Below are 27,392 nucleotides of genomic sequence, written 5' to 3'. Positions count from 1 at the left end.
ATAAATGACATCGAGAGTGCCAAGCATATTTGTAGGATTATTCACATCTTGTGATCCTCGGCATCCCAGACACAAATAGAATAGCATAATCTGAGATTAAACATGACATTGATAAGATTTAATGAATCCCAAAATATCTAGGAATTTAATAATTCGAAATTGGTGAATTGCTTTTACCTACATTTCATAAATTCGCAATAAGATTACGACATCCCTCTTCTTAGTTGTGAATTGTTATATTGGATCCTAGCCTAAAATATTAATTATGGGTTAAAATATTAAGGATTATTGTAATCTGACAAAGCTTCTTTTTCTCTATAGATTTTTACTTCTGGTGATGCTTCTGCTTCTCAAAACTCCACCCACAACTTTTCACTATTCTCGATCGTGTCCAAGGTGACATTGGATGGCACCAACTACAATGATTAGATGCGTAACATCAAGATGGCTCTTTGATACGAGGGAAAAGAGTATGTCGTTGAGAAACAACTCGTTGAGATCAATGGGGCCACTCCTACTTCTAAAGAAATAGCCTCCTACAAGAAACACTATGACGACACGACTAAGGTTTCTTGCATCAAGGTTGCCACCATGATTTCTGAGTTGAAAAAGTTCTATGAGGACTGCTGGCCATACGAGATGAACTTGGATCTTGTGGAAAATTTTCACAATAGATCTTGTCAAGAAAAGTATGAGGTCTTCAAAGCTCTAATGCCTTGCATATTGAAGGAAGGCCAGTCTATTTGCAACCATGTGCAAAGAATGAAAAGATATGTGAAGCGCCTTGAAAGGATTAATGTGAATTTCGATTAAGAGTTGGTCATTGACATGGTTGTTAACTCTTTGTCGCTTTGTTATGATCAATTTATTTTGGCTTATCATTTGAACAACACAAAAACCACATCGGCCCAACCCCACAACCTATTGCGAACAGCTTAGTCAGGAATGAAGAAGAATCAAACTCCTATCTCTACTAATGCTCCTATCTTTGCTATTGGGAAAAACAAAGGGAATAAAATGAAAGGTGCTCCTAAGCAGAATTAGAAGTGCAAGGCCCATGTTGGGTCATCTAACAATAGCCCAAAAGCTAAGCTCTGTTATGACATTCCTTCTATTATTGATCCCAAAGAGGCCATTTGCTTCTATTGAAATGATAAGGGCCACTGGAAATGAAGTTCCCACAAGTACTTACATGATATCAAGGATGGCATGGAAGGATGAATGTAATCATGGGCAATATACGATCTTCTCTTGTCACAAATATTGGAACTTATAGTCTTATCCTTAGTTGATATGTTAGATTAGATTTAGTTAATTGTTGTTATTCGTTAGAAATGACGCGAAACGTTATTTCTTTTCATGCACTATTTAGACAAGGTTATTAATATTCGTTTAATGATATGAATGGATTGATTTTGGTTTATAAAAATGGCATTTTATGTTATAAGTTTCACCATGTAATGGCGTGTATAAAACTATGATTTGTGTTGATAGCATAAGTAATAGTGTATTTCATATTAATTCGTCTAATGGCTTAGACAAGTCATGCTTGTGGCATTATCATCTTGGGAACATTAACAAGAAACACATTGCCCAACTTCAAAAGTATGGGGTGTTGGAATCATTTGACTTAAGGCTAAATGTTGAATGTGAATATTGTCTTTTGGGAAAGATGAAAAAATCACATTTCACTAGATTTGGTAAGGGTTTGTTGGATCTAGTACACACAGATGTGTATGGACCATTCGTATCTAGCACAAGGGATTCTAATCGATTTTATGTGACATTTACAAATGATTATAGTAGATATGGTTATATCTACTTAACCAAGCATAAATCAGAAACCTCTGAAAAGTTCAAAGAGTTTAAACATGAAGTCAAGAATCAATTAGACAGGAAGATAAAGATGCTCTGATATAACAGAGGAGGAGGGTATCTTAGTATCGAGTTCCACAACTATCTCAAGGAATGTGGAATTGTTTCAAAATTGACTCCTCTAAGACACCACAACTTAATGGTGTGGCTGAGAGGTGTAATTGGACCTTGTTAAACATGGTTCATTCCATGATGAGTCAAGCTTGTCTTCCTATTTTTTTGTGGGTATGCCTTAAAGACAACCACCCATAACCTAAATATGGTCCCTACCAGGAAGGTTGCCAAAACACCTCATGAAATGTGGATAGGGAAAGTTCCCTCATTAGCACATATCAAGGTCTGGGGTTGTGAAGCTTTCGTTAGACGAAAGACTCGTGACAAGCTAGAACCTGGAAGTGAGATATATCAATTCATTGGCTACGCACAAAAGTCTTTTGGATATTTTTTCTACATACCTAATGAGAACGTGGTTTTTGTAGCATGAAGAGTAGTCTTGAGAGAGAGAGAGAGAGAGCTTATATGCAAAGAGGATAGTAGGATTATAGTTGACCTTGAAGAGATTCAAGAGTCAACCAGTGAAGGAACCTTAGAAGATACTAGCGCTCAAAAAGAGGATGAGACTCCTGTTGAACCCATTGACAATTAATTACCTCTTCGTCAATCTAGTAGAGTTAGCATGCCACCTAAGTTCTAAAGTTTCCGTATAACTATAGTAGGTGACACGTTTCTCAGTGATCGTATACATGTAAATTTGGATGAGCCAGCTAACTACAAGGAACCAATGGTAGGCCCTGAAGTTTCCAAGTGGAAATAGGGAATGGATAGCGAGATCAAGTCCATGTATGATAACCAAGTTTGGAATTTGGTTTATCAAGAACCTAGTCGATAAATAGATGGTTGCCAATGGATCCTTAAAAAGAAAATTGAAATGGATTGAAATGTACACACTTTCAAGGCACAACTGGTTGCAAGGGGATTTACTCAAACCCCAGGGATTGTCTATGGTGAGACCTTCTCACCGGTGTCCAAGATAAAATATACTAGGATTATGCTCACAATAGATGCCTTTCATGATTATGAAATATGGCAGATAGATGTCAAAAATGCTTTTCTTAACAGGAAGTTTGTTGAAGATGTTTACATAAGTCATCCAGAGGGTTTTGTAGACACAATGTTTCCTAATAGAGTGTGTAAGATTAAGAAATCCATTTATGGATTGAAACAAGCATCTCGCAATTGAAATTTGTTTCTTTCATGAGAAAGTCAAAGAATTTGGTTTCTCTAGGAGTGAGGATGAGTCCTGTGTATATGTCAAGGCTAGTGGAAGTATAGTAACCTTTCTAGTATTGTATGTTGAAGATATACTCCTTATAGGAAATGACATTCCCACTTTTAAAGAAGTAAAGTCTTAGCTTGGAAAGTATTTTGCTATGAAGAATCTAGGAGAGGCAGCTTATATTTTTTGGATAAGAATCTGAAGGGATAGAAGGAAAAGACTAATTGGTCTTAGCTAAAGTACATACTTGGATAAGGTACTAAAGAGTTTTAGTATGAAAAATTCCAAGAAAGGAGAGTTACCTATTCAGAGTAATGCCAAGTTAAGTAAGACTCAAATCCCTAGTACAGATGAAGAGATAGCAGAATTGAGTCGATTCCCATATGATTCGGCTGTAGGATCGATCATGTACGCTATGAAATGTACTCTCCCTGATGTGTCTTTTGCTTTATACATGGTTAGTTTCTTTCAGGGAAATCCTGGAAGAGCTTATTGGATAGAAGTAAAGAACATTCTCAAGTATCTATGAAGGACAAATGATCTGATTCTAGTCCTTGGTGGTAGTGATATGTTAATAGTAAGTGGGTATAGTGACGCCGATTTTCAAACAGATTGAGACAATCTTTATTCTCAATTTGGATGGGTGTTTGTGTTAAACTGAGGAGCAGTCACTTGGAAAACTTCAAAGCAGGATATTGTGGTTGATTCTACTTGTGAATCAGAGTACATAGCAGCGAGTGAAGCAAAAAAGGAAGTGACTTGGCTAAAGAATTTCATCGGTGATCTCGGAGTAATTTCGACAACTCAAGAGCTAATGGAACTTTTCTGCGATAATAAAGGAGCAGTTTCTTTGTCCAAAGAACTGATAAATCATGGTAAATCAAGACATATCAAACAAAAAATACCATTATATCAGACATAGAGTTGAAGAAGCTCGTCTCATAGTAAAGAGTGTTTCATCGGAGGATACTCCTGTGGATCTTCTCACAAAGGCTCTGAGTAGGGTTAAAATAGTCAACATGCTAGGATCATCGGTTTGAGAGATGGCATTAGCTTTAGTTGTTAGATGATTAGTTTGAAACTTGTAACAGAATAATTTTAATTGATTTTGGTGATTGCATAATAGAGATTATTTATGAGTTTGTTTCCTGTCTTTTTCAATTATTTATTCTTGTGTTTCATTTTGCATGTTTTACTTCCTGGATAATTTGATTATTCGAAACTCCATAGTCGCTCATACTTTAGGAAGTAAGTAGTGAATGACTACTATCATGAATTGGATTATAGATTGTCAAAGGAGTTTAGACATAGCAATTGTGTTACTACATCGTTCATGAGTACTTAGAAATAATGGAGATTTGAGTATTGGATAAATCCATGCTTAGAGAATTAATTCATGGATTATATCACGAGTAATTTTGAGACAATAATATCTTATATTCTTAAAACAGAGATATATGAGTTGTAATTTACAAGTTGGGTCGGCATTGGTATTGCGAAAACACATCAGTAACTCGATGTTATAAAATGTAGTTTCATATACGATATGGTGAGTAAAGGGTACAAGAATATGAGCCAAAGTTTATTTTTTTCCTTTTTCCCTAATGGGAAAAAGCGATATCTTTGGACCCCTCAGTGATTTGGTGTTGACTTATAGTGTTTGGCTCAGCCAAGACTGAATTGATGTGTTCAATTAATAAGTCTCATGAGGTCATCACAAATCATTAAATCGGGAAACAAAATTTTGGACAATGAGATTTATTCTAATCCTTGTCTCGTGTCCATACGATATTTGGAGCACGAAGAAATATTTGATCACTTATCTTAGGACTGATGTGTGATCAGATCAGAGACTGGTGTTGCTCTGGGAAGTACATTTTCTGTTAGTTTAAAAGTTATACTAGAAATTATAGTTATAGAATTATCCAAGTGGGAGAGTGTTGGATTAGGTGTTTAAGCCAATAACTAAACTGATATATATTTGAATTATTTTTAAAGTCCTTTTAGGTTTCCCTCAAACCTGGTAATTAAATATGATAACTTTTAGAGAGAGAAAGAGAAAAAAAGAGGGAGATTGATTTATTATTTTTTTATATGATTAATAAATGAAAATAAATGATTTATTAATATAATATGAAAATAATATATTAATCATAAATAATATTATTTAACAAAGAATTAATCAGGATTAATTTTATGATTAATTGGATTAATTAAAAATATAGAGACTAAAGCTGTAATTGCTCAATAGTTAAGCAAAAGAGGAATTCTAGAATAATCCTAGGTTGGCCAAAATTTAGAGGCTTCCTTAAGGTTTTTGGAATATTCCAAAAATAGTATTATATCCAAATTAGGGTTATCTAGGGTTTTCTTAACAACTATAAATTGCCCCTTACCTCTTCATATTATGGGCCATCACTTCCCTCTAGAGCATAGCTGGAATTATACCTCCCATCTCTTCAAGTTTCCTAGTTGCTAGGGTTTGGGTGTGATCCATAAGAAACATGAGATTTTTGGTGCTTACTTCTAAGAGCTATTAAAGAAGGTTTTGATTAGTTATTTAATACAATAACTAAATGGTATGAAAATCCTAATTTTTAATGCATTTAGGAATTTCTAGGATTTCCATAGGATTCTTTTTGATGTTCTTAGTTTATAGCTTTCAATAGTGAAAAACATAGATCCAGTTAGACTGCATGTAAACTTAAGGGTTTAGTTATTTTCCGCCACATGAATTTTTTTTGTAACCTATAAAACCTATCATTCCTATCTCCTAGAATCTTGGAGATGAGATATAGCGAATGTAGGTTACTTTTTTGTCATCTCTATGTGGGTGTACTTGGATGAGAATTGCTTCCTTCGATGTTTGTGCCTACACATATGAACATATTCGTTCCCATAAAAGTTAATGTACTTATATGGCGTATTTTTATTGATTGTATACCTACTAGATCCAACTTGAAAGTAAGGAGTATAGATTTGGAGTCGACATTATGTCAGTATTTTGGAAAAAGCGATGGAGAATATCCTACATCTTTTCTTCCTTTATGATGTGGATATGCGGGTCTAGGATGTTGTTGCTCGGTGGTTGGGGGTTTTCATTCCTCAATTTCACTGACTAGTGAGATGTTCTCATGGTTTAACGAGATCTCATTACAATGCATGAAGAGGTTGGTTGTGGAGTCGTTGTTCATGACTCTAAATTTGGGTGATTTGTTTGTGTCACAATGTGTTGTTGCATAGACCGAAGAAGTTCCGAAAGGATATGATTTTGGATTCCTTCATTTTTTTTGTTCTCTTAATTGGTGTTGTTGAACTCTAAGATCTCGAGAAATTAGACCGTGTAGATTAAAATATTAAAGAGATGTAGTGGTTTTTTGTACATTGTTAGCATCTAGCTTGCTTTTTCTTTTTAATAATTTATGTCGTTCCCAAAAAATGTTCTTTTCACACAAAATATATTCATTAACTATTGTTTAGTTAATTTAATGATTAAAATCTTCATCCATTTTTTGTTAAAGAATAGCATGTATAAGTGGCGACTAACATACCTTTGGGCTAGTAATATGGTGACATATCCTCCATCCACGAGGTTAATGGTTCAAGTCTCGTCTCGTACATATGTGAAATTAAGGAGTAGCGTTAGAAGTAGACTAGAGTGTGTGTTACTTCTCTAACCCTCACGGCTCTCATCATCTTTTAGATTTCTACCTTAATTACTATTTCTCCCACTTTCACACCTGTACATGTTCATAGGCGACCTAAATACTACCTATAGAAGATCAAAAGCAACCCCTTAAATACCAAGGACCACTCATCGTATACCAAATTTCACCCAACACAGACCAAAATGCAACATATCATCATCTTATACTCCCATGTACTCACGATCTCACTCTCTTAAACTTGTGTCACCATTGGCGACCCACACGCCAACCGTCAATGAGCTAATCACCACACATGACTGATGCTCTTATTCTCAAATCTTTGGCAAACCAAACATTTGTTAGATATTTTGGGACCAATAGAAATGTATATAAATAATGTTATCATTAAATTCAAAATTAGTATAGAATGTTATTTAAAATTGTTGATGTATAAATGTTAAAGACTAGATAAAGTCTACTAAATATTTATCTTATGAGTTGACTTACCTGCTAACTCAAACTCTTTTAAATTCATAATATCTCTTAAATTCGGTTATATTTCCATCTACACAAACATGTGATGAGAAGCATAGCAAATATACAAAATACACAAAAAGAAATTTGTGAGTAGGGATTTAAAGAAAGTTTTGAGATCAATTGGAAAACCAAACTCTATACAAAATTTTAATAGAAACATGTATGTGATCGTCTTTCTTCTTTAAGTTTCTACTAAATAATAACAAAAAATGGTATCCTCTTACGTAAAATTAACATGTATTCATTATCCAAATGATGCTTGTGCATACGAAAATAGACCGAATAAACAAGACTAATTGGATCACTTATTTTGTCTTTTATATACATATTCACACGAGCTATTTATGAAATTATACAAAATCGAAATGTTCAGAGTAGCAAAGCGTAAGCTAAGGCAGGCGTGGATGGTGTTGATGGTGGTTTTACAAAGTTGGTGTAAGGATCCTATGAAATGACTAAAGTTCCTAATTGGCAGAACATATAACGTTAGTGAAACAACCAAGAAGACCACATACAACGTTAGTGGAACAACCTAGAAGACCACGACAAAGAGATAAATATACATTTATTTATCAGTTTTGCTGGTGGATTTCATTGTTAGATATTATAATGAAGCTCAAGATTTAAATCTTTGATCTAAAATGGACCAAGCAAAGTTTAAAAACAAGAGACCGCTTTCCTCTATGTATGATAATCAAGAAGATTTGTATTTAGAAATATTTGGCCAAAAAGTTTGAAAAACCTATTCTGACCTTTTTTTTCGATTATAATCGATGAAATCGTCCATTACGATACATAAGAAAAATAAATAAAAGTTTATCTGTAAGAAAAGAAACGTCACAATATTTTTTTATACATGTCAAAGTGATGGAAAAAAAAAAGAATATATTTTACATATCCTCCCAATTTGTTAACTTTTGGGGAAATGATAGCAAGAAGGATATCGTTGTCTACATTAGAAAAACTCTCCGCTGATGCATTATACATTGAGTGGCTTTATACAAATAAAGAGAAAAATAACCACTTAAATAATTAATTTATAAATAGAATTGAGGCATTAACAAAGACTACATTGTGTAATGTTGAGATTGAAAAAAAAAATTGCCTAGTTAACAAAAAGAATTACCTAGTTAAAATGGAAGATCCATTTTGACTGAGATGTATTGTGGAAGAATTAATAAGTTGTTTTCATCTTCAATCATAAATCAAATTTCGATATAAAATTGCGCAAAAATATATGAACTATATAAAATTCATTATAGCCTTCGTCCCTATCCTAATTCTCGAGAATATGAACATAAAATAGATCTTAATTCTCTATAAACAGAAAATAGAAACATTAGAAAAAAATACAAGCCCAAATTGATTTAAATAATCGGTTCTTTTTTTTATGGACCATAATTATAGCTAAACTTAGAGGTTAAAAAAACTTTAGTAGAATAAACGAAATCTATAAAAATAAAAAAATAAAAAAAATAAAAAAAAAATCCTCGATGGTCATACAAATTAATAAACGAGTTACACCAAAATTTTAAAAAACAACGGAAAGAACAAGGCATAATACAAGGGCTAGGACACCAGCTTCGAACAAGAAAATATAAACATATAGATTTTTTAAATCGTTCAATACGAACTTTAGAAACTTTGAAACAGTCTAATTTAAATAATTCTAATTCTAATATTGATAAAAATAATTAATAATAACGATTTGGGCTTTATAAGTTATTTGGAAGAACCAGATTTTCGTCGATCCGTATCAAATGATCTATGCGCGCTCAAAGACGTAAATTGATTATTTGAGGACCGTATCAAGTATCAAGGAAATTCTCATTCCCTGCTTTTTTTGGAAAAAAAAAAATTTTCCTTTTTCCTATTTCCGACCTAATCAAACTTTTTTTAAATATTAAAGATCGGTCGGGTAAAAAGTGAGAATTTAAAATTTTAAATAAACAATCATCCAAAAAGAAACAACTAGAAAGATATAATGGAATTCTGGACGTTGCTTTCCTAGGGCACACGATTATAAAATCAATCAAAGACTTATGTGTATATATTGAGAGCTTTCAGTGGATATTAGATGAGACTTTCGGATTATTCTTAGTTTTCGATGGTTGATATCATCTTTGTTAGGGCTTGCTTCCGAAATTGAAACATCGTATGCGTATATAGCTTATGAAGTTATGATCCAATATATATGTTGTTCATTAATGGTTTTAATCTTCAAACTAAAAAGGACATATTTGGAATTTACTTTATGTTTATAAAGTTACTTGAATTGAATTCTATTTCTTTTTTTCTTCAACCAAACACATAACAAGGATTTTTATTTTATTCTATTTATTTATTTTAATTTCAAATACACTGCAATACCAATTCCCTGACAAATTTAAAATCCTTTTAAAACAACCGGGAACCAAAGGTTGGTTTAGAAATACTCTAGTTGAAGATAAACTTTATACTTTTAGCCAACGGTCAGTTATTCCTTAGACGACTTTATAGCAACAAATGCGTAACGACCGCCGTCCCACCAATTACTTATATTAAAAAACACAGATTTTAGACTAATCTACATCTTTGGTCCAAGTATCTTAACTATTGCAAGAATAGTCCCTATCAAGCTATCGAGAAGACAAGAACCCTCATGTGCCAAGGAGTATTTTCGTCTTTTCACACATCTCTCTCTCTCTCAAATGAGATACATAGTTGACCTTTTACTATGTAAATTAAAAAAAAAATGTAAACACTAAAATGCAAAAATCACATTTAGAACCTCTACTAAATTTATTTTACAGTTGAAATCTACGATGACACACAATCGAAAAACTGTTGATAATATTTTCATTGGTATCCGTAATATCAATGACAATTCCACTGACCGATAAATCAAAGTTACATTTGCAATTAATGAATGCATATTTATAGTTACAATTGTAAATAAGAAAATCAATAACATGGATGGTTTTCTTTTTAGTAATGCATGCATTCACCTTATGTTTCAAGAATATTTTGATTCAATTAGGTTTTGAATACATATTTAAAGTAACATAAGGAATTAATAATCATGTTAATCATTGAACTCCTGTATTTGATTTATTTTCCTAATATTCCATAAAAAAACTAAGACCTATTTAAGTATTATCTTCTTTTTATATGGATCTATGGATTCACTAATATAAATATAAAATTAAAAAATAAAATCAAAAAACTAACAACTAATCATTTATCAAAAACAATTAAAATATATTTATAATAATAAATAATAATAATAATAATAAATAATAAATAAAAAATAAAAAATAAATAAAAAAATAAAAACCGATCAAGTTTTCCACTAATTATCATTTCATCCTAAGCATAGCATAAAGTAAACTTATAACATCTTCAAAAAAACATCAGTAATTATTAAAGAGTGTCGAGCCATTTTATTATTATTATTATTATTATTATTATTATTTTGTTAAACTATAGCCCCATTTCAAAGCAGATGGTCATATTCAAAAAATTTATCTCCATTGAGAAAGAAATATTTTGAATATAACCACCTACTTTGAGATGAGTTCATAGTTTAACAAAATGATATATATATATATATATATATATATATATATATATATATATATATATATATATATATATATATATATATATATGGAAAAGTGAATATACCCTTAAGGGTATATAAGCTTAGGTATCCGAATTCACCATAATACGTCATTTTGTTTAATATATTTATTATAATGCTCTTCAACTTCAATCATTAACTTGATTTACTTTCAATATTTTCAAATTTTCATTATTATCTTCCTCTTATATCACATATTTTTGACGAACATCAATTAGGCTATATATATTATAGTTGAAAATGAAAATTATGTAAAAGGAAATAAATGTGAAATTTATAAAAATATTTGAATGAAATCAAATTAGAAGTTGAATTATAAGAACATTAGACAATTGCAACGTATATATATGATACAAAACGACGTAGTATGGTGAGTTTGAGTACCTAAGCTTATATACCCTTAAGGGTATATTCACTTTTCCCATATATATATATATATATATATATATATATATATATATATATATATATATATATATATATATATATATATATATATATATATATATATATATATATGGTGGGGCACATATGTAAATAGGAAGATACACCCCACTTAGTATACCTTGCCTCCGCCGGTGCATATGCATATCAAAAAACTCATGAAAAAGGCGTTGTCAACTTCAAAATGAAGAAATTTGGTTCAATCTACCAAAGTAATAAACATGAGTACTTAATTGATGAAACATGAACAATAACAAGAAAACCCTATTAATGATCAAGTCTTTATGCATAAAAGTATTGAACCCAGAAAGAGTGTAAATTGATTCATTAGATTTAATAATTTCCTACATATGGGATAAACAAGCAATTTAACGATTACTTAGAGAATTATAGACAAAGGTTGACGGTTTAAAACATAAGCAAGTAGTAGCTAGCGTCGAGGTAATTAAGCTAACGTTGTCTTAATTACAACAACCCACTTGAATATCATGTCTATTACAATCAAATAGTCGACACTGATTAATTAATGCCTTTAAAATCAAACAAATTAACGACAGTTGTTATTTGTCAATACAACATTAATAACGATAAACATATCAATTTCTGGACTAGATAGCATTACGTAAAGATCTGGTACATGGAATGTTTAGGATGGTACAATGGTCGTAAATTTTATATATACCTACTTATCACAATGAAAACAACATCTTAGACAATTGAAATATACATCTTCCAAGTTTCCACAAAAGCTCATACCACATGTCTATGAGGCCATTCGCGGAACACATTAGATGAAATTCCAACCACAAAAGTATTATAGAGAGAGAGAGAAATAAGATTACATGTATCACAAAGTTATAATGAATGAAGTGTCGATATATAAAAGGAATAAATAGTGTGCAATAGGTAAATTTGATTATTCTTCAATCTTTTAATCTTTGAATATTTGGTAACACAAAACCACGAAATCACCAAACAGCCCTATACTTTGGTGATCGGTTGAACAGGAGCGAAAAATGGTAACAAGGGACCAAAAAAGTAATTGTGTGGAATTATCATGTAAAAATATTAAAATACCCCTATATTCTTGACACATGAGACTTCTTGAATATAGGAAACTAACAAGAGTTACTTTGAAGGGTCAAACATACTAATTTAGTCCGAAATAAGAACTAAACTTGTAATTATTAAGATAGTTGGACTAAAGATGTTATATTGGTCAGCGTTAGGGACCAAAAATATAATTTAATCTTAAATGAAAACGATGAATTTCTACTCCACTTCAACCATGCTTTTCTTCTATCCTCTTTTAAAGCTAAATTAATTAATTTAGTGGGGCCCACCATGGACGTGTCAATGGCCCATTGTTCATCTATCTATGGGAAACTTTGACAAACTCTGAGAGCTCGGTGTAGACAACATCCATCTTCGTTTTCATGAGGTGGCATTACAAAATCATTGTGACCACGCCAAAACACCGCCTTCAATTTCGTTTTCTTCCGTTATCTTCGTTTTCATTGCCCTCTGTTTGCCTCCACAAGGAAGTATAACACTATACATAATTTTTAAACGGTAAAAAATATGACCGTTGTGAAACAGTCGAGAGGTAAAAGATTAACTTTTTTATTTTACATATAAACACACACGTATACATAATTTTTAAACATACAAATCTTCTCTTATCTTCGTATTTCTTTCATCTTAAAGGAAACCAATTTTCATTTCAATCAAATATGGAGCAAAACTTGAATAACCTGTATTAAGCTTTTTTATTTTACATATAAATACACACATATACATAATTTTTAAACATACATTTTTTCTCTCATCTTCATATTTCTTTCATCTTAAAGGAAACCAATTTTCATTTCAATCAAATATGGAGCAAAACTTGAATAACCTGTATTAAGCTTTTTTATTTTACATATAAATACACACATATACATAATTTTTAAACACATAAATCTTCTCTCATCTTTCATATTTCTTTCATCTTAAAAAAAATATTTTTCACTTCAACCAAATATGGAGCAAAACCTGAATATCACGCGTCTAAACACAAACACATCCGTTCCGATGGGGTTCGCATAATACGGGAGTTATATGAACCTACTCAACTCAAACTAACCACAAATACCGCTTCAAGGGAACAACTTTAATCCGAACTCACCCCCAATGCAATCTCCTACATCTCTTACATGCAATAAAACTCAAATCTTCAACAAAACCTTTTCGTTACTTTCACTTCCATGCAACAAACAACCACACAACCATCACCCATACAACCAACGCAAAAAACTGTTCTCGAAACAGAAGTGGGAGGCAGTCGAAAAGGGAGAGGGAAAGGGAAAAGGAAAAGGAAATGGAAGGAAGTCGCAGTAAGTAAACAAGAACCTCCACTATGGTGGACACCGAAGGAGGAGGACGCGTTGGCGGGGGTGTGGTGTGGGACTTCAAAGAGTCTAACCGTAGGAAATGATATGCAAAAAGTTGGGTTTTGGGAAGTCGTGCTTGGAAAATTTTATGCGCTCATGAAGAAACAACCATATCGCAATATCGATATGCTTAGTAGCAAATGGACTCTGATCAGTCGTCGATGCACCAAGTTTAATGAGATTTTCATGAGACTAGAATCGCAACAGCAAAGTGGTGCGAATGATTTTGATGTGTACAAAGCTGCGAGGGAACAATATCAAGTTGAAATGGCGCACACGTTCAAGTTTGGAAAAATATGGGAGATTGTTAGACTAGATCCAAAATAGATTAAGGTGGTAACATCGTCAAAGGAACAATCAAATAGGTCTCACAATTTTAGTTCGCTTGATGTTTCCGACGCATGAACTAACATCGACCTCAATGCCGACACGGATGACATACCCGATGACATCGAAGAGATCTTGCCCCATACCGACCGATCAGGCACGACAAAGCGATACACATTCAACGTCAGGTGGACAAAGCTGATAGAAGGGCACAAGAGTTGGCGGAAATGAAAGCAAAGTTCGGCCAACACAATTTAACCGCACAACAAAATGTTGATGTGCAACGTGAGCACTTGAAGTTTCTTTGTAAGCAAGCGGAGGAAGATCAAATAGCAAAGGATTTTGAAAATTCTTTAGAAAATATGGGCCACAACAAGTGCGAGTGCCCCAGAAGATAAAGTAGAGGATCGAAAAGAAATATTTGGATAACTAGTGTATCGTTTATATGTTTTTAGGACTATGGTTTTTTTTTTGCGTTTAGTGTTTTTTTTTAATGTTATGGTTAATCTAGGATTTATTAAATTGCAAGTTTCATTTTTTTAAGTAATCTAACATAAATAAATAAAAAATTGAAAAAAAAAATGATGACATGAAAAGTTGAGGGTGTTAGGCTACAAAGTATGGTAAAGGTGTCATCGGCGGTATCCGACGTGTCACACTTTCACTGCCAGTGAACACTACGTCGTGATGATGTTTTCACTGCCGGTGAAATATTGATGGTGGCTTTCTACCGTTGGTAAACGTTTGAATTTTTGACCGTTTGAGGGATTTTGGGGAAGGGAACGTTGTCAAACGGTCGACAACGGCTATTTTGGCCATTTTCCTTTGTTTTAAATCTACTATATATCATATTTGCAAAATTTAACCATACTATAAACACTCAACAAACATTTTTCATTGAAAATGTTTTCCAATAATCCAAACTTTTCCAAACAAAATTCTCCAAACCAAAATGTTAACAACTCTTTCGCACTTTTCGGGTACGATCCGTCATCACCACATCCTTACCGACCACAAATGGATGGTCTTCCTAGCTATTATTGTAACACTCTAAAGTTTTCAAATAATTTTTTTCATTTTTAAAACCACACAAAACACAAGTTCATATTTCTCAAACTTAAGTTTATAAGTTGTTTGAAAACACAAGACAATAAAATGTTTAACAATATCTCAGAATCCTCAAAACATAATCTCTAGTTGGTGTATACAATCAAGCCGGCACCTTCCCGTGATTCTGAGAGGTACCTAAAGCACATTTCACACAACACTGTAAGTACAAAGCTTAGTGAGTTCCAAAAATATCACACACAAATAATTTTCCTCTCATGGCTATACTCAATAAGGACCCTCCGATCATGTGTTTCAGTGAAGACCGTCTGGTCTCACAACTCGGGTTGGACCCTCCAGTCTCACAAATCGGTTTGTACCCTTCGGTCCTAACTCAATAAGACACAGAATAATATATAACATAAATCACAAAGACAGAATGCATAATATATATCACATAACTCATTGTAAGTATATAAGACCCTTCGGTCAATAACTCAGATAAGACCCTCATCTCACACAATATTACCACTCAGGTAAGTATAGTGAGAAGACTCACCTCGTAAGTAAGCAAGTAGGTCTCGTACTCAACGATCGGTCTAGACTCTGCCTACATAGCATAATCATCTATAATTAACAATTTATAACAACAACTTTAAATATGTTAAGCTAACCCCTTTTTGTTAGAACAAAGTTCTTTTAGGATCGTATGATTCTAAGCAAGATATTAAATATGAACGTAATAAAGAACACAAGTATGGCGCTGAATATGTCGAATGATTAATGCAATAACACCTCAGAAGAGCTCGATAAAGAACTTCAATCTGTAGAGGCGTTTAGGGTTACAAGAATCAACGTAATGAACAACTTGTTAATATACGTATACATGCATGCATATATATACTATAACCCTAACAATTAATCTAGATAACAACGAAACTAATCTAGATAGACACGGATGGACAGGCCCAATCCGGATACAAAATACAAAGCCTAAGACGCAACACAAATATACTCAACAATCTCACCCTTTGCGTCCTTGGAGCAGAAACTTCATTCCTTTTTAACAGCAGAAGGCTTCTTCACTGTTTTAAACACCTTTGGTATAATGGCAAAAATATGATGTCGAAACGTAATATACCACCGAAGCATGTCTGTAAAATTCTTCTTGTCAGCCGCCGAGTTCTGCTTGCATCGATGTATGATATTGATGATATGCTCCAAACAATCTGTTGAAAACAGATGCTTATCGACCAAAGCAAACAGAAACTTGTGTCTATCACCTTTAGTGAATATAATTGTCAGATTTGTTGAATCTATCTACCCCAATTTCATTCTGTTTACATCACCAGGCTTAGATGTCGGCTTCACAGTAGGCTTCTTGTTCATAACCTTTGCTATCTCCTGATCCATGGTTGCAAGCTCATGAATATAGGAGGCCAACATTCTTTCAAGATGTTCAAGAATCGGGTCATACTCCCTAAGATTAGAGAGCAGAATGTTGTATAGCAGAATCCAGTCATGTGGATTAAGGTTAGGAAGATCTGCCAGAGAGATAAAAGACTCCGTGTTTGCTGAAGCACGGTTGATCTTGAAATTGACATTGATGAATCTCCCTGCAGATGAAGGTTTCAGTACCTTGACTTTAGTAATCTTCTGTGCACTTCATGTCAAGTACTGCGGTTTTGACTTCCCGAATAATAAGATTATTCAAATATCCACAGTCGATCATACATTGGAAATAGGTATGAGGCATGATTATCATGAATTACCTTGTAGATTGTTTGAAGCATCTAGATATAGAAAAAGTTTGCTGCAACATTCATGAGTGCTCCTAAAATAAGACTTGTGTATTGGATTGAACCCACGCTCTCGTGAATCACTTCATGGATTTTATCACGAGTGATTGTGAAACGATAATATCTTATATTCTTGAAACAGAGACATATAATTGCAATTTACAAGTCGGTTGCACATTGATAATATGTAGGGGTGAGCATGGTGCGGTTTTCAGACCAAACCGAACTGCAAACCGCATGGTGCGGTTTTTGCATTCTTAAAACCGTTAGGTGCGGTTTTGCAATGGTTCGGTTTTTCAGTTTTTAAATGCGGTTTCGATTTGTATCGGTTCGGTTTCGGTTTTTAAACCGTGTTAAGAATTTTGTGCAGTTTTTTTATGTTTTTTTGTGCGGTTTTTTAAAACTGTAAGAACTGAAAACCATGTGCATATAAGCTTGTATTGTGCTGTTTTTTTTAATACATTCATTTTCAGCTCAAAACAAAATTACATAATCAAAAATTGTAAGTCGCTTAAAATACAACTTGTGACCACTCTCACAAACTAATTAATGATTGAAGGTTGGTTGATTTTGACTTAATTTGTTACAAGTTTATTACATGTAATCGATTAGTACGTTTGATTAACAATAAAACATTTCTTTTGCACCCATAGAGTTTTATACAAACACAAAATAAACATATAATAAATATATTATCATTTATAACTATTTTAAATAGAATGTATATAATATACATTGATTGATTTATTACTATACACGCTTGCGGTGCGGTTCGGTTTTGATGGACCGGTTTTTAGGATAGAAACCGCACCGCACCATTGACCTTCGGTTTTTGCAAAAATTAAATCCGCACCATTGGTTTTTGAATCGGTTTCGGTTTTTCGGTTTCGGTTTATTGCGGTTTTGTCGGTTTTTCTTTAGTCGGTTCGGTTTTTGCTCACCCCTAATAATATGTAAACGCACTAGTAACTTGGTGTTATAAAACATATTGTTGTGTGTGATTTGATGAGTAAATAGATCAAGCATATGAGTCAAAGTTTATCTGCTTCTTTTATCCAAAGTGGATAAAATCGATATATGTGGGGCCCTCGATGATTTAGTGTCGACACCCTAAGCGCTTGGCCAAGCCTGGACTGATTTGATTTTTCCAATTAGTCAGTCATCACAAATCGGAAATTGGGAAACAACTATTGGATAGAGATTGCTTATAATCCATGTATCATGTCCATACGATATCTTGTAGAATGAAGGAATATTTGATCCCCTATCTAAGGACACGTCACTGACTAGGTTAGAGTTCGACAGCGGATTTTGGTAGCTAAAGTTTGCTAGTCAATTTTTGAAGTTATACGTGCAACTATAGTTATTAGAGTTATCCAAGTGGGAGATTATTGGATTAGGTGTCTAAGCCTATAACTATAGTTGGTATGTACTTGAATTGATAGTAGCAGTGTCCTTTTGGGTTGCTTTCAAACCTAGCAATTGAATAGGATAATTATTGGAATGAGAAGAATGATTTATTAATTTCTTACTTGGTTAATAAATTAATTTGAAATCAATATAAATGATTTATTAATGTATTATGGATATAATATATTAATTAGAAATCATATTGTTTAATTAATATTTAATCAGAAATTAATTTGAAATTTATTTTAGGATTAAAGGAATTAATTGAAACTGCAGGGACTAAAGGTGACAATGTTCAAAAGTTGAACATTGATCATTCTAGAACCTCCCTTAGAGGTTGGGAACGAAATCTATAGTGTCCTAGGGTTTCCTTGGGCTCTAAGGGTTCCTTGGAAGCCTTAGGGAGGAAGTTAAGGGATTAGGGTTATCTAAGATACACCTGCCTTATCGTAAACCTTCCTTATCACCTATATAAACCCCTATAGGGTTGGATTTCATCCCATGCACTCCAAGAAAGGCTAAGGGCCGAAATTATATTCTACTTCTCTCTCTCCATAGTAATCCTTAGTTGTTAGGTTTGTTTGTGAGCCATTAGAGGCGTGATGCTTGTGGCGCTTGCTCCCAAAGTTCAAGATCTTCACGGATTTGATTGCTATTACAATATAACAATAAAGGTATATATCCTAACCCTAATTATATGTTAATTTCAAAAATTACATATGCCTCCTAGGGTTTCTAGTTTTTGTGTTCAATGTTTGTATATCTAATAATTAAAACATAGATCCTCAAATTAGGGTTGCATGCACACATAGGATTGTTTGCTATGTATAAAACCCAACAGTATTGAGGCAAGACTGTCATGAATTTGGCTTGTAGATTGTTTGAAGTGTTTAGACAGAGAAAAAGATTTCTACAACATTCCTGAGTGATCATAAGGTCAGAGTATTGGATTAAACCCACACTCACATGAATCACTTCATGGAATTTATCATGACTAATTGTGATACGATAATATCATATAGTTTTCAAACCAAGATATATGAGTTGTTGACAATTAGTTGGTTGTACATTGATAGTGCAAAAACACATCAGTAACTTGTTATAAAACGCACTTTTGTGTATGATTTAACAAGTAGTTAGTACAAGCATATAATTTCAAAGTTTATTTGTTCCTTTTAAATCTTGGAGGATTAAAAGCGATATATTTAGCCCCTCGATGATTTTGTTTCAACTTACGTATCGAGCCCAGTCAGAACTAAATTGATGTGTTCAGTTATGTTCTATGTCAAACAAATCGGAAATCGAGTAACAAACTGTTGGACTATAAGTATGAGATTGTTTCATGTATTTTTCCGACTGATATATTAAAGAACGGAGGATTGTATGATCACTTATCTAAAGGACGCGTCACTGACTAGGTCAGAGTTCGACAGCGGCTTTTGAAAGCTACGATTGCTAATCGGATCCTGAAGTTGCATTGACAATTATAGTTATCAGACTTATCCAAGTGGTAGACTGTTGGATAAGGTGTCTAATTCCATAACTATAGTTGGTATGTACATGACCCGATTATAGCATGGTCCTTTTGGGTTGCCTTCACCAGTGCAATTTGGTAGGATAGACTTTTGAAAAATAAGGTTATTTATGATTTATTAATATATTACAAGTATAATATATTAATATGAAATCATATTATTTAATTAGTATTGATCAAGAATTAATTTGGAACTAATGTAGTGATCAAAAGAGACTATTTAAATATGCGGGGACTAATTTAGTAAATCAATTATTCTTATAGTGTGGGCCAATGATCCATGGTTATTTAGGTTGGGCTAACCCAATGTGATAGTCCATGGGTAGTCCATATAGGTTTAACCCATGGAGCCTAAGTAATATGAAAGGTCATTAGGGCTTGCAAAGATGTAACCCTAGCATTTGTTACACTATAAAATGGATCCCCTAGAGCCAAAATCGACTACACCTATCATTCTAAGAGTTTGATATAGATTTTGTGCTAACTAGCTTATTCTCTCAAGCCTCCTCATGCATTTTGGTGTTTGTGACACATTAGAGGCATCGGCTTGAGGTGCTAAAGCTTTCAAAGGCCAAGAACTACAACTACATTAAGAGGTATTCATCTAACTATGAATTTTGCATTGTATATCCTCCATTGTATGCTTGTTAGGATGTATGCTTTGGAAAATTGAATATGCATGTATAATTAAAGAAAACATAGATCCAAAGCATCTAGGGTTGCATGTGCACCATAGGAGTGTTATAGTGCTCAAAACCCATCAGTGGTATCAGAGCCTAGGATGGTTTTCTGTTATACTTGATGCTTGTTAATTTTCAAAGTTGAAAAAATCAATTTTCTGGCCTTTGACTGATGAACTCACCGAGTCCATTGGCTGACTCGACGAGTCCACTCAGTAAAAGGGAAACTCGACGAGACAGGATCATGAACTCGTCGAGATGATGGCTCTGGTTGCAGAATTTTGAGTTTTTGGCCAAAATTGGATTAGGATCATTACCACAAACTGTCTTGAATCATAAAATCTATTTTTTATATGGTAGTGATCATGTTCATTCAATTAAAACATAATTGTCAAAATTTCAAGATTTGTATTGGAATATATGATAGGCTAATTTCTTGTAAATTGTTGAGGTGAATTATTTTGACTTATGAGTTTAACTAGATCATAGATAAATTATTTGATAATATTGTTAGTTAAAATGTTGATCTAAATGTCTTTGGTGAATTCCATAAGTTGTCCTCAAGTTAAGAAAAATGAAAAGTCTCATCTTTAAAAAATGCATTAAACTCATAAGTTATGGAAACCAAAAGTTTTGAAGGGTTTCAAAACTTGCCCCCAAGTTTTGGAATTTGTAAAGTCACACTTATGAATACTTTAATTTCAAACCCAAGAATTTTAAAAGATAAAGTTTAACCCTTATACTATTATACTATTAAAAGTTAAATAATATATATATATATATATATATATATATATATATATATATATATATATATATGTATAAGACAAGTCAGTCTTACCGTTAGTAGGCCTCATTCACGAAACCGGTCTATAAGAGGGTATAAGGTTATTGCCTATAAAATGGTGTTTCAATGGGTGTCCACTCTCACCCACCACTTCCTTGACTGGTGGAAGGTCGTTAGCCGAACGGGTGGGATAGGACATTAATTCTCGTTAAAAGTATAATGATAATTATAAAGTAACTAAAATTTTATTAAATTCCTAATCTTAGTTACTTTAGGAAAAATTTGAAATTGATGCTAATCCATGAAATTGCACTTTGCACCTTGCCAAGTCGTTAGTGGAGCGTCTGTGGTGAACCGACAGACTAACATGGACTAGTAAGGGTGGCAAAGGGTGGCTTGATGTTTATCATAGATCAATGGAGCGTGTGTGGTTAACCGGGACATTGATTTAGTGATATATGACATCAAGAGTACCAAGCACATTTACATGGTTATTCACACCTTGTTTGTAATCCTCGGTATCCCATTCACAAACTTAAAAGGCTTAAATGAGATTTAAACATGGATTGAAAAGTTCAAAGAATCTTAAAAGAATCTAGGAATTTCAATCCAATTAAAACTTAATAATCAATTTCGTTTTTCGTGGTGGAAATTGGTAAATCGTCATTTACTTGCCTTCAAATATTTTGCAATTGGATTACGGCATCCCTCTTCCGAATTGTAAAATATTGTGTTGGGTCCTAGCCTTAATATTTCATTTTGGGTATTATATTAAGGATTATTATCTAAACTAAACTTTGTCTTTCCTTTTCAGATGTCTTCCAACACTGCTTCTGGCTCAAACCCTACTCGCTCTTTCTCCCTAATGAACTTGTGTAGGAGATTTATCTTTGATGGTTCCAACTTCAATGATTGGATCAGGAACATCAGGATGGTTACTCGTTATGAGGACAAGGAATATGTCATCGACAAAGAACTGACGGAAATTGATGAGTTGTTTGCTACTCCTGAGGAGATTGTTGAGTATAGGACTCATGAGAAGGATGTCACTAAGGTGTCTTGTATCATGTTAGCCACTATGACAACTGAACTCCAAAAGTCCTATGAGGACTATTACACTTTTGAGATGCACCAAGAGCTGATGGAAAGATACCATCAGACTGCTCGACAAGAGAGGTAAGGAATCATCGCCTCCATGATAACAAAAAAGATGAAGGATGGAGAGTCTATCACGGCCCACCTGCAAAAAATGAAAAGGTTTGTGAACTGCTTGCTGAAGTTGAATGTCAACTTCGATGAAGAGTTGGCCATAGATATCATTCTACACTCTTTACCTCCCTGTTATGATCAGTTTCATATAACCTATCATATGAACAAGGAGGAGGTCACTCTTAGCAAGCTTCAAGGACTTTTGCGGACTACTGAAAGTAGTCTCAAAGGTAAAAATGTTGTTCCTACTCCTACAGCTACTGCCCTTATTCTAGCAATTGGACAATGGAAAGGGAAGAAGAGGAAGGCTCCTTCTAAGAGCCGCAAGGGAAAGTCTCTTGATGGATCCTCTTCAAGTGGAACCAAATGTGGTTATGTTGATCCCTCTACCATTCGTAAGGAAGCAGAGTGTTTCCATTGTCATGAAAAAGGGCACTGGAAGCGAAGCTACCCCAAATACTTGCAGGATGTCAAGGATGGGAAGGTTAAGCCCACCTATACAGGTATTTACATTATTATATCTAATAACTCATCACATTCTTATTCTTAGATCCTTGATACAGGTTGTGGATTTCACATTTGTTCTGATTTGCAGTGTCACACCCCCAAACCAAACGGCGGAAACGTCCGGGGGTGGACGACTTCATTTGTAGTATCACAACATATGCATCATAGTAATCAAATTACAAAAAACCATTCCATTAATAAGTATAAGTTTCTACATGTGTTCAAACATTGTATATTGACACCAAAATATTTATAGCAAAAGATAGAAGACACAAATCAAAAATAGCTTCGTCTTCTCAAAAGCTCGGGGAGTACTTGTATACTGATTCCTTGAGAATACAAGTAATTTGAAAAAGAGAGTACCAGCATAAAGTTGAGTGATTGCATAAGTATTTATGTTTGAAAGCTTTTTTTGTTCTTTGAATATGTAAACTGATCTAGAAAATCCTATATATTCTGATGTAAATTAAATGTTGTTTTAAACCATAAAATCGTTTTGTATAAGCATTGTTCTACTTGTATAAAATAGTATAACATATTTTTAATCCTATTAACACTATAAGATGAATGTTTTCTGTATTGTATGCTCCCTGTTTGTAAACTAGTGTTCTATGTTTGTATTCCTTTGTAAAACTTGTACTTTGAAATTTGTACTCATGTTTAGTTAATTATACATTAACTGTATTGTTAATATCTTTTTAATGAGTTATTATAACCATACTATCACTTGATGGCCTGAAACAACGCTTTAAAGGCATCAAAACTATTGATAACAATTGTCACTCGTAGGCATGTATGTCTGGCTGTAGCTAGTAGTCTGAGTGCGGGATTGTCAATCCTATATAGATCTATACACACTTTTTTTGATCCCAGACTGTAGAGTATGGTTATAATATTAGGACTTTAGCTATTTTGTTTAAGTAAATAAACAACCTGAACATTGTATCATTAAAATCATATAGACGTTACGTATATAATAGTAATGAAAACCCAATCATCTTGAAATAAATGATTGATAGTATGTTCCTTCTTTAGTATACTTGAAATGTATTTGTAAGTTGTATACCCTTTTTTAGTTTTGAATCAAATCCTTGTTCTTGTAAAATAGTGTACTCTTGTATACTTGACTCATGAGTTAGTGTTCTTGAATCATAAATTATACCTATTATAATTTATATGTACTTTATGTATTGATACTAATTGTTCATGAATGCAACCCTTTGCTCGACATGTTACAAAAGGGTATTGAAACTGAATGAAATCAATTTTATATTTATATACATATATAAATATATATAAGTAAAATTTAAACAACAGTCGGACAAATAACTGATACCCTAAGTCCACATCCAAACAAGGAAAAGGAAATAAAGCGAGTTATCGGTCCTAAGCCTTTTAAATCTTATATATATATATATATATATATATATATATATATATATATATATATATATATATATATATATATATATATATATATATATGATTTTTGAGGAAAATATAAGTTTATAAAATATTTTAAAGAGTTTAACAATTTTGAAATACTTTTGATGACTTGATGTCATTTTTACAATAAATTTGAAACCATTTGTTTGTAACACAAAATCCATGTGTTAGACTTGTATTCCCCCCCCCCCCAAAAAAAAAAAAAAAAAAAAAAAAAAAAAAAAAACTGTAAAAACTGTGAAAATACGAGGGTATGAACTCACCTTTTAGAGGGTGATTCGATTGATGATTTGATATAGGACATTTATTTCCACAAGTGAAATCTCGTAGTAAAACAAGTCCTATATAGCAATTTGTATAGTATATATGCAACCAGTTAGTGAATATAATCATAGGAATGATTGGAAATTTGACTAATTTGTAAGTATAACTTACTAATAGGAGTGTTAGAAGCTAAGAATAGAGGGTCAAGGAGTTCACGGCCATGAGGGGTGTTCACGGTCCAAGAACACTCGATGTTCTTGATTTCACGACCCAATGATCTTGAAGATCTTGTAGATTGGAAGGTTAAATAAGTGTATTCGATCTAGAATTCCCTAGTAGGCTGATGAAATGATGAACAATTGAAGATCCAAACAACATTCTAAGAAGATTTGAAGGTTTGGAAGATAATACTTAAGAGAGAAATCATTGGATTCATGGCCAGAAATGAAAGAATGAGAAATAATCAGCCCATTATATATATATATATATATATATATATATATATATAGGGAGGAGTTCACGACTTCAGTTCTCGGACGAAGTGTTCACGGCCGAAGGCAGCAAACGGTTCACAGCCCGAAGGCAGTTTGCGACCGAGAATGAGATCTAAAGCGATAAGGTTCCTTTTCCCGAGGTGATAGAATCAGAAGTGTTTGCGGCCCAAGAAGGTTCACAACTATGCGAAGGTGTTCACTGTCCGAGGGTTTGCGGTCCGATGGGAAAAGAAGAAAAGTGGTGTGAAGTTTCTTGGTTCTAACTAATTCCCTTCTTAAACACATAAAACTTTGAATACAATGTGTAAAGACTTATAAAACGTTAATCTAACCTATTTAAGATAGAATAAGATTTACGTTGACCTTAGTTAACCAAATTGACTTTTACAATAATGAAAATAACGGGATGTTACTTTATCCCCCCGTTAGAAGGAATTTCGTCTCAAAATTAGGAATATTGTGTTACAGAAAGACAAGGGAAAAATATGTGGATATTTCTGTTGCATTTGATCCTCCCGCTCCCAAGTGAATTCAGGTTCTCGTTTTGCATTCCAACGAAACTTCACTATTAGGATACGACTTTGTTTGGTTCTGTTGACTTTCATGTCTAGGATTTCTACGCGTTCTTCCACTAAGTTGAGACTCTCATTTAATTCGATTTCAACAAGTGGGATAAAAAGAGTCTCATTGGACGAACACTTCTTGAGATTTGAGACATGAAATACGGGATGAATGTTACTGAGTTCATGCGGTAGATTGAGTTTCTAAGCAACATGACCAATTCTAGAAATGATCTGGAATGGTCCAATGTACCTTGGATTTAGCTTGCCACGTTTTCCAAAACGTATCATTCCTTTCCAGGGTGAGACCTTCAATAGAACGTGGTCACCAACCTAAATTCCAAGGGTTTTCGTCGTTTATCCGCATAACTCTTCTGTCTATCTCGAGAAGGTTACAACCATTCCTAGATTTGAACTATCTTCTCTGTAGTTTCATGAATGATTTCCGGACCAGTGACAGTATTGTCTAGAATTTAACCTCTAGCTAGTTGCGTATCACCCACTTCAGCCCAGCACAGAGGTGATCTGCACTTGCGGCCATAAAGGGATTCGAATGGAGCAGCCTTTATGTTAGTGTGAAACTATTGTTGTAAGAGAATTCGACAAGGGGTAAATGAGTATCACATGCCTTTCCAAAGTCTATCACACAGGCGCGCAATATATCTTCTAGAGTTTTAATCGTCCTCTCACTTTGTTCGTCTGTTTGTAGGTGGTAGGCTGTACTCATGTCCAGCCTAGTTCCCAGAGACTTTGGTAAAGACTGCTAGAAACATGAGGTGAATCTACTATCTTGGTAAAAAATAATAGATATTGGCACACCATGTAGTCTAACTATTTCTCTGATATAGGTTCTTGTAAGCTTCTCCATCTTGTCGGTTTCCTTTATTGGCAAGAAGTGTGCGAATTTGGTTAATCTATCGACGATTACCCAAATAGTGTCATAACCACCCGATGTATTGGGTAACTTAGTTATGAAATCCATTGTAATCCGCTGCCACTTCCATTCAGGGATTTCAGGCTGTTGTAGTAGACCTGAAGACTTTTGGTACTCTACAGTGACTTTGGCACAAGTAAGTCATTTTCCCACACATGTAGCAATCTCAGCCTTCATATTAGGCCACCAATAAAGTTTCTTAAGGTCCAAATACATCTTGTCTGAAGCTGGATGAATGGAGTATCGGGTTTTGTGTGCTTCATTCATAACCAAGTCGTTGTAACCACCAAACTTTGGTGTCTAGATCCGTTTCATAAAATAATAAACTCCATCACCTCTGACTTCAAAGTTCTTATCCATTCCTCTCAGGGTTTCACCTACCACATCTTCGGGTTTTAAGGCCTTAAGTTGAGCCTCTTTGATCTGTGTGGACAGATCGCTGCCTCAAAACTGCCACTGCTGAAAAGATCGATGCCTTTGTAGCCCCTAAGTGTGATGCTATGAAAGTCCATTGCATCATGCTGGCGACTATGACTGCAGAACTCCAAAAGTCCTATG

The sequence above is a fragment of the Lactuca saligna genome, chromosome 1 (assembly GCF_052625555.1).
Source record: "Lactuca saligna cultivar CGN05327 chromosome 1, ASM5262555v1, whole genome shotgun sequence".
Classification (NCBI taxonomy): domain Eukaryota; kingdom Viridiplantae; phylum Streptophyta; class Magnoliopsida; order Asterales; family Asteraceae; genus Lactuca; species Lactuca saligna.
The sequence above is the reverse complement of the archived record's forward strand: the minus strand, read 5'-3'. Positions refer to the sequence as shown.